The sequence below is a fragment of the Bubalus kerabau genome, chromosome 9, assembly GCF_029407905.1.
Source record: "Bubalus kerabau isolate K-KA32 ecotype Philippines breed swamp buffalo chromosome 9, PCC_UOA_SB_1v2, whole genome shotgun sequence".
Lineage (NCBI taxonomy): Eukaryota > Metazoa > Chordata > Mammalia > Artiodactyla > Bovidae > Bubalus > Bubalus kerabau.
This window is the reverse complement of record NC_073632.1, coordinates 64,629,131-64,643,744: the sequence shown is the minus strand read 5'-3', so window position 1 is coordinate 64,643,744 and position 14,614 is coordinate 64,629,131. Positions and strand designations below refer to the sequence as shown.

At 35.7% G+C, this 14,614-nt stretch overlaps 1 protein-coding gene and 1 long non-coding RNA gene across 8 annotated transcripts in view; one reads left to right on the top strand and one right to left on the bottom strand.

Annotated features, from left to right (window-relative positions):
* The window catches only part of LOC129619943 (uncharacterized), a 41,748-nt gene extending 30,300 nt beyond the window's left edge, over positions 1-11,448 (top strand). The window contains exon 5 of the long non-coding RNA XR_008698304.1: positions 11,209-11,448. This is a non-coding gene — a long non-coding RNA (uncharacterized LOC129619943). The remainder of the gene's footprint in view (positions 1-11,208) is intronic.
* Positions 1-14,614, bottom strand: part of EPHA7 (EPH receptor A7) — a 525,357-nt gene that overhangs the window by 175,832 nt on the left and 334,911 nt on the right. The gene's annotated exons all lie outside the window — the stretch shown is intronic.

The following is a 14,614-nucleotide window of genomic DNA, read 5'->3' as shown; positions in this document are numbered from 1 at the left end:
CAAAAAGAAATGGCCATCTAGGTAGAAAATTACAATATATGAAAATCAGAAGGAGAAGTAAAGTATTTAGGATACCTCAAATTATTCAGTATAGTAGTGAAGTTGCTCAGTCGTGTGTGATTCTTTGCAATCCCGTGGATTGCAGCTTACCAGGCTGCTCCGTCCAAGGAATTTTCCAGGCAAGAGTACTGGAGTGGGTTGCCATTTCCTTCTACAGGGGAACTTTCTGACCCGGGGATCGCACCCAGGTCTCCCACATAGCAGGCAGACACTTTACCCACTAAGCCAACAGGGAAGTGAGCAATGGGTAAACAGATATGTACAGTCAAGTTAAAAGGATTTTGAATAGGATGTTAAAAAATAACTTGGAAACTATGGAAACTATGTGAAGCAATTATACATTTTGAAGAAAGTTTTGAAATGACTGAATCTGCATTTTTAAAAAAGCTCTTGAGGGTGAGTAGAAAATACGGAAGGGGAGTAAGAGCAAATACAAACAAATTAAAAGGCTACTGATATTCTCTGAGTTAAACATGAAAAGACTTAAACTAAGATAGTGGCATTAGGATGGAGGAGTGTCCCTTGGAGAGATTTTACAGAGGTAGAATCAATAAGACTCCTCGATCATTCCCAGGCACATTAACCAAAACAGAAACACAGATAGCAATTCTTAGAATAATAATTGTAGCTAAACATCTATGGGTTGCTCATCACGTGTTAGTGTGCTAAATGCTTTACAAGAATCACCCCATGTTTATGCACATTTATTGTCCACTTTCCTTGTCCAAGTGTTTTCTGTTTATTAGATCATTTGGTCTACAACACAACCTCTTGAAATAGATAGTATTTCCCTCTTTATATGTTAGAGACCAAGGTCTTAAAGAGATTAAGTAACTTGCCCATTTATACAGATAATTGGTGTTGGTTTCTGGACAGGCATCTCTGCATATCTTTAGTATAGATGGGATATTTTTAAGCATTATTTAATTACTTTAATAGGGTTATGCTGCCAATCTGAAAGATGTATCAAAAAGTCTCTGAAAATAAAATATTTATTCATTCTGTCACAAAGGATGTACAGCAAAAAAGATGCATTAAAATTCTCCTGAGGGAAAATATGTAAAAAAATAATAGAATAAAAACTGGAAGACATGGGTAGAATTTAAATCCTAAAAAATATGAACAGTCATTAATTTAAATATTATTAATATTCAATTTATTTCTTCATTTAATAGAACTCATTCTTCTTCAAGTAGATACTCTCTTTAAAGAAGTATTTTATTAGATTCTATGAGTTCATAGCATTATTCAAAAATAAAATTTGGGCCAAAGAAAGTAAAACTCTTTCTTATGGAATAAAACAAACTACCAAACATAAAAGAAATGAAAAAAATTATGTAATTGACATTTTACAACTACCAATGTAATAAGTGATTCCGTGTGACAGTGGATGATTCCATGTGACAGTAGATGATAAAACATGGGTGAAATATTGTCAAGGAATTAGAAAATCATAGCGTCTCCAAGTAGCCCTGCATAGATGACTGATTAATTTCAAAGAGAAGACAGTCTATTACAACAGAAGGATCTGAAATATATAACCTGAAACAAGTCATCAAACAGCATCACAAATAAGAGGAAAATGTAACATGATTTGATGCAGTGAAAAATAAACTGTATCAACTACACTATATACCTACCAAAAGTTTTAACTTGAAATAACTTTGGAAAGCTTTCTTACCGCTCCTTGCTATTCTTTGGATCTCTGCATTTTCAGATGAATATATCTTTCCTTTTCTCCTTTGCCTTTTGCTTTTCTTCTTTTCTCAGCTATTTGTAAGGCCTCCTCAGACACCCATTTTGCCTTTTTGCATTTCTTTTTCTTGGAGATGGTTTTGATCACCGTCTCCTACACAATGCTACAAACCTCTGTCCATAGTTATTTAGGCACTCTGTCTTTCAAATCTAATCCCTTGAACATATTTGCCACTTCCATTGTATAAATCGTAAGGGGTTTGATTTAGGTCATACTTGAATGGACTAGTGGTTTTCCCTACCTTGTTCAATTTAAGTCTGAATTTTGCAATAAGGAGGTCATGATCTGAGCCACAATTATCTTCTGGTTTTGATTTTGCTGACTGCACAGAGCTTCTCCAACTTCAGCAGCAAATACAATCAAACCTGATTTAAGTATTGACCATTTGGTGATGTACATGTGTAGAGTCATCTCTTGTGTTGTTGGAAGAGGGTGTTCACTATGACCAGTGCATTCTCTTGGCAAAACTCTGTTAGCTTTTGCCCTGCTTCATTTTGTACTCCAAGGCCAAACTTGCCTGCTATTCCAGATACCTTTTGACTTTCTACTTTTGCATTCCATTCCCCTATGATGAAAAAGACATCTTTATTGGTGTTAGTTCTACAAGATCTTGTAGGTCATCGTAGAACAATACAAATTCAGCTTCTTCGGCATTAGTGGTTGGGGCATAGACTTTTATTACTGTGATATTGAATGGCTTACCTTGGAAACAAACAGAGATCATTCTATGATTTCTCTGATCTCAAAATGATATTTGCAGATTGCACTCAAGTACTGCATTTTGGAATCTTTTGTTGACCATGGGGGCTATTCCATTTCTTCCAAGGGATTCTTGCCCACAGTAGTGTAGTATGTGTGTATATATATATATGTGTGTGTGTGTGTGTGTGTGTGTGTGTGTGTATAAAATGGTCATCTGAACAAAATTCTCCCATTCCAGTCCATTTTAGTTCACTGATTCCAAAATGTTGATGGTCATTCTTGCCATCTCCTGCTTAACCATTTCAAATTTACCTTGATTCATGGACCTAACATTCCAGGTTCCTAAGCAATATTATTTTTTACAACATTGGACCTTACTTTCATCACCAGTCACATATACAACTGATTGCTTTCTTTTTGGCTCTGACTCTTCATTCTTTCTGGAGCTATTTCTCCACTCTTCTCCAGTAGCATATTGAGCACCTACGGACCTAGGGAGTTCATCTTTCAATGTCATATCTCTTTGCTTTTTAATACTGTTCATGCTGTTCTCAAGGCAAGAATACTGAAGTGATTTGCCATTCCGATCTCCAGTGGACCACGGTTTTTCACAACTTTCCATCATTACCCATCCATCTTGGGTGGCCATACACAGCATGGTTCATAGCTACATGGAGTTAGACAAGGATGATACCAAAGTGATCAGTTTGGCTAGTTTTCTGTAACTGTGGTTTCCATTCTGTCTGCCCTCTGATGGATAAGGATTAGAGGCTTATGGAAGCTTCCTCAGGGGAGGGACTGGTTATGGGGGCAGGGCCATGCTCAGTATAGTTCAGTTCAGTTGCTCAGTCCTGTCCCACTCTTTGCAATCCCATGGACTGCACACCAGGCTTCCCTGTCTGTCATCAACTCCCAGAGCATGATCAAACTCATGTCTATCAAGTCAGTGATGCCATTCAACCATCTCATCCTCTGTTGTCCCCTTCTCCTCCTACCCTCAATCTTTCCCAGCATCAGGGTCTTTTCCAAGGAGTTAGTTCTTCACATCAGGTGGTCAAAGTATTGGAGTTTCAGCTTCAGCAGGAGTCCTTCCAAAGAACATTCAGGACTGATTTCCTTTAAGATTGATTGGTTGGGTCTACTTGAAATCCAAGGGACTCTCAAGAGTTTTTTTCCAACACCACAGTTCAAAAGCATCAATTCTTCTGCACTCAGCTTTCTTTATAGTTCAACTCTCACATGCATACATGACTACTGGAAAAACCATAGCTTTGACTAGATGGATCTTTTTCATCAAAGTAATGTCTCTGCTTTTTAATATATTGTCTAATGTTGGTCATAACTTTTCTTCCAAGGAGCAATCATCTTTTAATTTTATGGCTGCAGTCACCATCTGCAAGGATTTTGGAGCCCAAAATAATAATCTCTCACTGTTTCCATTGTTTCCCCATCAATTTGCCATGAAGTGATGGGACCAGATGCCTTGATCTTCATTTTATGAATGTTGAGCTTTAAGCCAGCTTTCTTACTCTCCTCCTTTACTTTCATCAAGTGGCTCTTTAGTTCCTCTTCACTTTCTGCCATAAGGGTGGTGTCATCTGCGTATCTGAGGTTATTGATATTTCTCCCAGCAATCTGAATTCCAGCTGTGCTTCATCCAGCCTGGCATTTCGCATGATGTACTCTGCATATAAATTAAATAAACAGGGTGACAATATACAGCCTTGACATACTCCTTTCCCAATTTGGAACCAGTCTGTTCTATGTCCAGTTCTAACTATTGTTTCTTGACCTGCTTAAGATTTCTCAGGAGGCAGATAATGCAGTCTGGTATTCCCATCTTTTGATGAATTTTCCACAGTTTATTGTGATCCACACAGTCAAAGGCTTTGGCATAATCAATAAAGCAGAAGTAGATGTTTTTCTGGTATTCTCTTGCTTTTTTGATGATCCAACGGATGTTGGCAATTTGATATCTGGCTCCTCTGCCTTTTCTAAAACTAGCTTGAACATCTGGAAGTTCATGGTTCACATACTGCTGAAGCCTGGCTTGGAGAATGTTGAGCATTAGTTTGCTAGCATGTGCGATGAGTGCAATTGTGCAGTAGTTTGAGCATTCTTTGGCGTTGCCTTTCTTTGGGATTGGAATGAAAACTGACCTTTTCCATTCCTGTAGCCACTGCTGAATTTTCCAAATTTGTTGGCATATTGAGTGCAGCGCTTTCACAGCATCATCTTTCAGGATTTGAAATAACTCAGCTGAAATTCCATCACCTACACTAACTTTGTAGTGATGCTGCCTAAGGTCCACTTGTCTTCACACTCTAGGACGTCTGGCTCTAGGTGAGTGATCACACCGTCATGGTTATTTGGGTCATGAAGATCTTTTTCGTACAGTTCTTCTGTGTATTCTTGCCATCTCTGCTTACTATCTTCTGTTTCTGTTAGGTCCATACCATTTCTGTCCTTTATTTTGCCCATGTTTGCAAGAAATGTTCGCTTCCTAATTTTCTAGAAGAGATCACTAGTCTTTCCCATTCTATTTTTGTCCTCTATTTGTTTTCATTGATCAGTGAGGAAGGCTTTCTTATATCTCCTTGCTATTCTTTGGAACTCTGCATTCAAATGGGTATATCTTTCCTTTTCCCTTTTGCCTTTAGCTTCTCTTCTTTTCTCAGCTACTTGTAAGGCCTCCTCAGACAACCATGCTCAGTAAATCTTTATTCCAATTTTCTGTTGATGGGTGGCGCTGTGTTCCCTCCCTGTAGTTTGGCCTAAAGCCAACCTATGCTAGGGTTAATGGTGGCAATTGCAATCTCCTTCAAAAGGACTTATGCCAGCACTGTTGTGTTCAGTGCCCCTGACTCCATGGCTGGCCACTGTCCACCCAAGCCTCTGCTAGAGCCTCCTGGACATTCACAGGCAAGTCTGCCTCAGTCTTTTGTGGTTCTTCTGGGTCCTGGTGTGCACAAAGTTTTGCTTGTGCCCTCCAAGTGTCTGTTTCCCCAGTCCTGTGGAAGTTCTTTAATCAAAACCCACTGGCCTTCAAAGTCAAATTCCCTGGGGGGTTCTCAGTCCCTTTGCCAAATCCCTGGGTTAGGAAATCTGTTGTGGTCCCTAGAACTTCCACAACAGTGCAAGCACTTCTTTTGTATAATTGTTCTCCAGTTTGTGGGTTGTTTGTTCAGTGGCTCTATGGTAGGGCTCACATGCCATGCTTCCCATGTCTGCTGCACCCAGAGCCCCTGTCCCCCATGGCAGGCTACAGGTGACCTCCGCCTCCACAGAAGACACTCAAACACTAAAGGCAGGTCTCGCTCAGTCTCTTGTGGGGTCCTGGTGCACACAAGGAATTTTGTGCGTCTCTGAGCCCTCTGAGCATCTCTGGTGGGTATAGTGTTTGATTCTAAATGTGATTTTTCCCTCCCACCATCTTGTTGGAGTTTTTTCTTTGCCCTTGGATGTGGGGTATCTTTTTGGTGGGATCCAACATTCTCCTGTTAATGGTTTTTCAGAGGTTAGTTGCAATTTTGGACTTCTCACAGGAGAAGATGAGCACACGTCCTTTTACTCCACCATCTGGTGAATATTGAGTATTTTTGGCAATCTATAAACTCATGTAAGTTTATCTCTATAAGCTTATCATAGTTATCTATAAGTGAAAAGCATCCAAGAAATATTTATTGAACTCAACTGAATTGGTTTTATATTCCAAACATTTTTCTCCAGCAGTCCTTTTCCCAGTGAATTCCTGTTAAGGCCAATATTTTTGTTTTGTTTGATCTTCTACTCTCCATGCAGTGCTGAAGAATCCTTAATTCCCCTTTCTATTGTATTCCTGTCAGTTTCATAAATTTCCCTCAATAAAAATACATTAACTTGCAGCAGTAATCTAAATTGTCAATACATATTTAAATATAGCCTACTAGTCCTTGTTGGAGAAGGCAATGACACCCTACTCCAGTACTCTTGCCTGGAAAATCCCATGGATGGAGGAGCCTGGTAGGCTGCAGTCCATGGGGTCTCTAAGAGTCGGACACGACTGAGCGACTTCACTTTCACTTTTCCCTTTCATGCATTGGAGAAGGAAATGGCAACCCACTCCAGTGTTCTTGCCTGGAGAATCCCAGGGGCAGGAGAGCCTGGTGGGCTGCCGTCTATGGGGTCACACAGAGTCGGACACGACTGATGCGACTTAGCAGCAGCAGTCCTTGCAGCCTTGTGCATGTGTGCATGCTCAGTTGCTTCAGTTGTGTATGATTCTTTCCAACCCTGTGCACTGTAGCCCACCAGTCTTCTCTGTCCATGCGGATTCTCCATGCAAGAATACTCCAGTGGGTTGCCATGCACTCCTCCAGGGGATTTTCCCCACCCAGGGATCAAGCCTGTGTCTCCTATGTCTCCTGCATTGGTAGGCAGGCTCTTTACCACTAGTACCACATGGGAATATTCTAATGAAATCAATCCTTCTGGAATTTTATGCTGCACACTAGCCCTTCATGGGTTCAAACAGATGTAGAAATAAGCAACTTTAATTTGAGAGCAAGAAAGGTCATTACAGGTATAAAAATGTGAATGAAATCTTCAGTGTCATCTTCACTCGATAAACTCCCAATATGATATCATTGTCCAAGAAATAAACAGAAACAGAAAACTGATAATGGAGGAAAAGAAAATCAGAAAAAATGTTAGACTACTTAGTGCAACATAATTATATTGTGTTGCTAAGATAAAAATATAGCACCTTGATCTTCTATGTTAATGTTCATGTCTTGGTAGAAAAGGTCAGAAGAGGGCCTAAAGGAAGTAGCATGAATAGGGAAAAACTCGAGTAATAATTTCTCCATCACAAAGGAAAAGATGTACATAAGAGGATTTACTGCAAGGCCTATTGACCTGGGAAATCTATCTGTATATTTATGAATATATTCATGTCATTATAAACTACTTATAGTATATTAATGATTACAAATAAATAACAGAAGGAAAGGGGAAAGCAGGATGGGAGAAGTGGAGGAAGAAGAAGATGATTGGTTATTTAGTTAACTAGCTAAAAGATAAGGACAACAGAATAAAACAATCTATTTTTTTCACCTATTACTTATTCATTCAACTTTCAGCTACCTAAAAACAGAATAAAAGTTAAACTCTTCATGGTTTAGGAGACAGAAAATCTAAAACAAACAAACAAACAAAACACTAAGAACTAAATTGTAGTTGGATTTCAACTCATTATAATATTTGTACTTTGGAGCATATCAGTCAGAATTAAAATGAATTTTCTTAACTATAAAATGGCATACTGTAAAATTTTGTTAAAGGTATATGGTCCAATCTAAATTTCTATAAATTATTTAGGAGTCTCCTGCTCTACAAAAGAAAGCAATTTTTACACTCAGCTCTTTCCATCTCAGGATTCTTTTACAACTGTCAAAAAAAGCCACAGCTATGCTGACAAAGCAATGTAGAATAAACTCCAAGCTACACATAACTTCAGAGACTTGCAGGCATAGAGAGTGAAAATCACCCACTTTTCCTGACAGCAAACATAGGTCAAGCTTCTCAAGAAATCCTTGACCCCTACAGCACCTTAAGAATCAGAAGTAAAATCAACCATGCCCTCAAAGGGATAGTTACCTTTTCAGTCACCATGTGTGCTTGTGCCCGGCTGCCTCCACAAGAGAAGATGGGAAATGTCAGACCAGGCATTGGAACTGCTGGTTTATTTTTCCCTCCAGATTGACACAAAGGAAAAAACAACTTCCATAGCTCTAAGTTAGAGATGTCACCATTCACCTGATGAGTCTCCAACCTATTATACTACAAATCACCAGTCCCATTTTTTTCCTTCACTTTTTGAATAAAAAAAATAAATAGTATTTGAAACAATAGTATCCATTTACCTGATTACTCCATAAATTGTTCCTTGAAGATAAGCAATGATTAAGATATCTTAACACAGCATATAAAGTCAATACCATGGAAAAGACTGACTTCGGAGGAGAAGGGGTTTTGAATCTAGACCAATTTCATTCATATTAAAAAATATAAGCATGTCAAGCCTGTCTTTTACACAATACAGCACCATTTATTATTTTTAAAACAATAATGTCTCTCTCTGTATATACATATTTCCCAGGTAAAGTCTTAAAGCATAAAATGTAAAATTAAGAACTAATTTACTTGAAATATGTTTCTATTTTTCTTTGAAAATAAATAGAAACAAAAATTTTCTTGGGAATTAGTTTAAGATTTAAGTAAAAATACTTATTAAATGAATTATGGCAATCCTTACTTTAGAGAAAATCATGAAACCAGTACTAATTGGACAAAATATCTCATTTCATTTAATACTAATATATGACAATGATTATAAGCAACTCTGGAAAAGGTTGCTTTGATTCTACAGTTTGATTGAATGCAAAGATCTTTGAAACTCATCTTAAGATCTGCTCTAGCAAATTATAACTCATACTAAAGTAGCATGATTTATTTAGGCATTTTTAATAAACCTCTATGGCATCTTTTCTCAAACCACAACAGTCAGCTATTACAGCTTTCTGACCAGAAACCAGGAATCACAATTATTTCAGGCATTCTTTGGATCCTAAAAATCTGAAATATAAATCAGTATTGTAATATGTGAATTTGCTACACAGTATAATGCTGAATGATATAGCTCCATCAGTGACTGTTAAATTAGTATATGAAAGATGTTTAGGTACTTTCAATGTCTCCAAGTTTCCAATTCAAACAATGGCTGTGAGAAGAAGTCTAGCAGTCCTATGATATACCACCACGAGTTCACATGATTCAACAAGGAATCATTTTGGAAGGTTACCAGAAGTCTTTATGATACCATAATACACTGACCCACATGTTAAAAAATCTCTACTGAGCCAGCAGGATGAAATTGAGTGGAACTTTGTAAACTCTCAGGGCAAAAGAGCTGAGACTTACTTCGTAGCACAAAATGACACTTTGGTTTCTAAACTTCAGTGTTACTAATCCAATCTGACTTCTGCAAATCATAAAGTACAATTGGTCTTTTCAATGTAGATTCAAACACCTGGCTAAATCCATTAACGTGTGATTCCATGAAGCAAAATATACTTATTTTAATAAGTTTGCCCTTATTTCCTTCTATTATGAAAACTCTTCAAATGACATTTCTGAAGAAATCAACAAAATCTATGACAAAATAATGTAAAAAGTCTAAGCAAAATTATATGTGTACTTGCAGAGAGCTTTTCACAAATTTCTATCAATTGCTATCAATAAACTTATATCCAGAATAGTAGGCTCCTGTCAATTCTGGAGTAAATGTGCATGTATTTATCTTAAAGACCCTTTGTACAAACAAATGCAATTCAAAATATATGAAAATCAGCTCAATTTAGTCTACTTCCTTTCCCTAACCCTAATTCTAACCCCTAACTCACCCTCCCAGCCCCTAACACCACTAACAGCAAAGCTTATGAAGCTATTCTTTGTCAGAGCACTGCTTTGAAAATAATTGATTCATTGACCTAATTTACTAACCGTATATGCAGATCCTATCACATATAATTCATAAACAAGCTGCAACTCTAATACTTGCGTTTTATATGGACATCATTGTTAAATCCTGTAGAAGATAAACAGCTGATGACAAAGAGTTGTCCTTATTCAGTGAAGTTACTATCAACATGGATAATTTCTCTCTGGTTTTTGAGCATCATTTTTCTTAGAAGGGTGCTTATATTCACAGAAATGTGAGGGAAAAGAAATAAGAATTGACTAAACACATGTTTAGTGTCTTTATGTGATTAGATTCAGGAACACTGCCAGGAGAAAACTTTGTGTTTGATCTCATCTGATTTTGGTTACTTGTCAAAAAGGAGAAAAAAATATCTTACGGATAAGATGCTGTCTTTTTAAGTTTGGCAGGAAAAAACATGTTCATTCATTTAATAAGTACAAATAAACCAGAGACTGATGAGGTGAACAAAAATCAATACACAGATCCCAAATATTTTACAACTGTTTATTTTCAGTTAAAAAATGATTGATGTCAATTAGATGCAGATCTGTCCTGGTGAGTCTCATGAAATCCACCATGTCAGATAAATCACCTTCCATGGAACTCTCTGAAAATTCAACCCCATGCTTTAACTCATCTTTCCCTTAAATCTTTGCATTCTTTACATTCTTTAGAATTTTTTCTTTATATTTAGTATGGCTATTTTTTCAATTTTTTTTTAGTGGTACTGTTTTACTTACAAAACACACTGGCTACATAGTATTGTTGATGTAATGGATATTTATGACTGGTGGTACATTTTAACACTCACTTTTGTGAGCATTTTTTAAGTACCATGAAAAACCTTGGTGAATGAGAAATTCACAAAATGCAATTTAACATATAATCCTTAGTAAGCATAATATACGAATATCTTGATTTAGAGACTAAGAAAGACTATTATATCGTAACAGGCATTACTAACTCAGAAGAGGTTTTAGACAATGCTTTAAAATGATAAGCAAAACAGTCAAATTCTGTCTTGCTATACTATAATGAGACAAATACATTTTTCATAATCACAAAGACATATATTCTAATTTATCATGTTTTGGATGTGAACTAGTAACTCAATTCTCTTTGAAAATTTTTTTATGAGCGAAACTGAGTCTTCTCTTTCTGTGACTAGGTACTGTATCAGATCTAAAGGAAGCCAAATGAGACTTTGTTCTGCAACACAGTGAATCCCTGCATGTAAAATTTCATGACATGAAGGTGAAAATAAAACAGAAGGTAAATCAGTGTCAATATGGTAAATCTGTGGCTATTGTGAAAATCAATTAAAAATACAGAGTGCTTAAGGAATACATATCTGTTGACTTGATCCACAAAAACAGACAGACATACACACACACAAAAACACATATACACACTGTCCATCACTCACTTTTTGAAGTGTCAGATAACATTATTTCTTAAGTGACACACAGAGCTTCATTTGCTATGCATAAGGTCAGTGAATATTAGCTTCATTTACACTTGGCTGAGAATTGGTTGGTGTCAACAGTAGAGGCTTAGTTCCTGTACAAAACAGGGTTAGAATCTGACAGAGAGCTGCCACTGCAGAAGATGGATGATCTTCCTCGCTGACCCTGCTCCCCTAAACTGTCATAGTTTGGGTCTCTTTCTAGCTCCACAACAAAAGACCCTCTCTGAGCTTCCCAATGGCCTTCAGCTTTATTGGTGCTAACAGGTCCAGACATTTTCATCGATTGGATTCTCTACCTTTTAAACACAATAGCTTGCCCTTTTTGGCTAGCTAAACCTTGGCACAGATGTCTTTTTTTGTAATTCCATCTCTGCTGTCTATTGGAAAGGATGCAATCGGACAGGCAAACATCATGTCAGCACAGAGAGCGCTGAACTACTTATCTCCATTTCCCAAAGTAATTTTAACAAAACAGATATGGCATTTGTCTGTAGAAATTAACCCTTAGATAATCTTAGTATATATCTAAATGGAAATCAAAATCTTTTGTCATTTTGATGACTAACTAGTATGTAACATATGTTACACAGAACTATTCAGTCAGTAGGGGAGAAAAAGGTTCCCAGTCATTTTATATAAGCAGTTTTGACAACCATATTTTAGAATAAATGTACCTGAAAATATTCTACATAATTTTCAGAACTCTATTGTGACCTCTACCAGTGGTTGACACTGTGAAATATGGCCTTCTCTGACTAACAAATACATAAAAATATTTAATGCCTAACAAAGATGCTATCGATATAATAAATTACATGTTTCTTTGAGATCCTGACTGTGAGCTATTTTAATATGTTGGAGATTTGTTATTGATATTTGAATAATTTGATAGAAATTATCTAAATTCAAATTCAAATATTCAAAACACATATGATAAAATGATGACAAGTTCTTACAAAGAGATTTACATGCAACACATTTTACAAAAAAATAACTATTTTGATTATGTATGTATTTATAACTCAAAGACTCCAAAATATTATTATACATAACTATCAACATTATTTATTCCATGCAAAATATAATTTAATATATTTGCATATCTGGAATTGCAGAGTTAGCTAGTAAATACATATATATAATATTTCAATCTCAGCACTAAAAAATAGAACTAAAAATAAAAATAAATTTCACAAAAATAAAGATAAGGATGTCCCAATTTTAACTTATTAATCCTTTTATTAAGTTGCAGACAAAATACAATATGATGATTTTCCCGTAGTTTGAAACAAAAACCATTAATTCTGCATATTATTTTTAGTGCTGGTGCTTTCACTCAAGTTGAGAAAATAAATTATGATTAAAAACAATCATCACTTAAAATCTTTGGAGCCAAACATTTTGTTCTAAATATATTAACAACTCTCTCTAAAGGAAGTGTACTTATTAGTGAGAGGAGTTCATTTAAAAATGTACAGTGCTGATAGGTATTCAAAAAGAAATTTAAGAACACAGTTCTCTTTTATTTTATATATGGCACCTCAATGACTCTTGATTTTTATTCTCTTAAGTAAACAGTATCTCCCCAAAGAAATTCAATTATTTTAGGTATGCATATGCAAAACAGCTATCAATTTTTAAAATTTATTTTATTGATTTTTCTTTCTATAAGACAGCATGAACAAAATTAAAATTCTTGCTCCAAAATGTGAGCCAGAAGAAGCACCAGCAGCCTGAATTATTTTTAAAATCAAATCAGTTAGTAGTCTTATTTTATAATTGTGGTACTAAAAACCTAGAACTAATCTTGAAAATCAAATGAGTTCTGGATACGCTTTAAAAAAAAAAAAAAACCAAAAAGATGCCTCATATCCAATCTGGGTTTTATGTTGAACTGATCTAAAAAGTCTGTCCATACAGATTCTCAGGATCATGTCTATCAATCAATGTCAGCATTCTATCAGATTCCACTCTGACAGCAAGTGACAGTCAGTTATCTGTTGACATTAATGAATAATAAATAACCATGCCCTTTAGGTTTACATGAATAAAATGTACATTATTTTTCAGTGCAAATTAGCCAATATGCAAAAGCAGACTTGGTTTTTGCATTTGTTTGCTGTGTTTTTTTTTTTTTTGTTAAATCATGTGTTAGGAAATGGTTTTTAAAAAGTAGCTGCAATAAAAGATGTGCTTAATGTAGTCTCTGGTATACATTAGCGTTTTGCTTTTCAAGAAATCAACCTTGTCTTAGCTTGTATCATATGAGCTTAAGTGAGCTGTATTCACAGCCTCCCGAATGTGTATGCTGTCTTTTAGAGACCTAACACGTAGTTTGTTGTCTCTGTAATAGAGTATATAAGACAGAAGATCCTTAAAAAACTAAAGATCAGAAGAAGTTGTGTCATTATCCTAATCTTGCACCTCTTCTGTTATGTACCCTTAATGTGCCTTTCTGGCAGGAAAACTATTTAGATTATTACTACACTCTTAGTGTCTCCATCTCTCTTTCTCAGATTCAAGCATACCATAGTAGTCACTGTTACAACTTTTTTAAAATATCAGGGTTGAGAACTTTTAACTGATTAAGCATTCATATACACATCTTGACTGTTCCTTTGTGGTACTGACAATGGTAATTCTAGAGTTAGATACAGTCTAAATGTTACAAAAGGGACAATAACCTTCAACATTGATCAAAAGTGTGGTTTATTTTCTTAGCTCCAAAAAAAAAAAAAAAATAACAAAGTTAGAATACAAATTATGCCACATACTGTGATTTGCGGTTTTAATTTTTAATTTACCACTATACCTTTCCATTATAAAACATCTTTCTCTGATCAATAGTAAAAGCTTAATTTTATATACGTTTGCAAAGAATTAACATTATCAATGATGGAAGAGATAAAAACTAGATTTCCTGTTACACATACTTAAGAATTCAACCAGAAACGTGAAAGGATGGATAATAGCTCAAAACAGAAAGATATGCCATCATGAGATCAAAACTTTGTGATGAAAATAAGCAATAGTTATAGGGTCTAAATTTCTTTATTTATTGACTATTAATATGAATAATGCTGAATTATAATGTATAGAATCACTG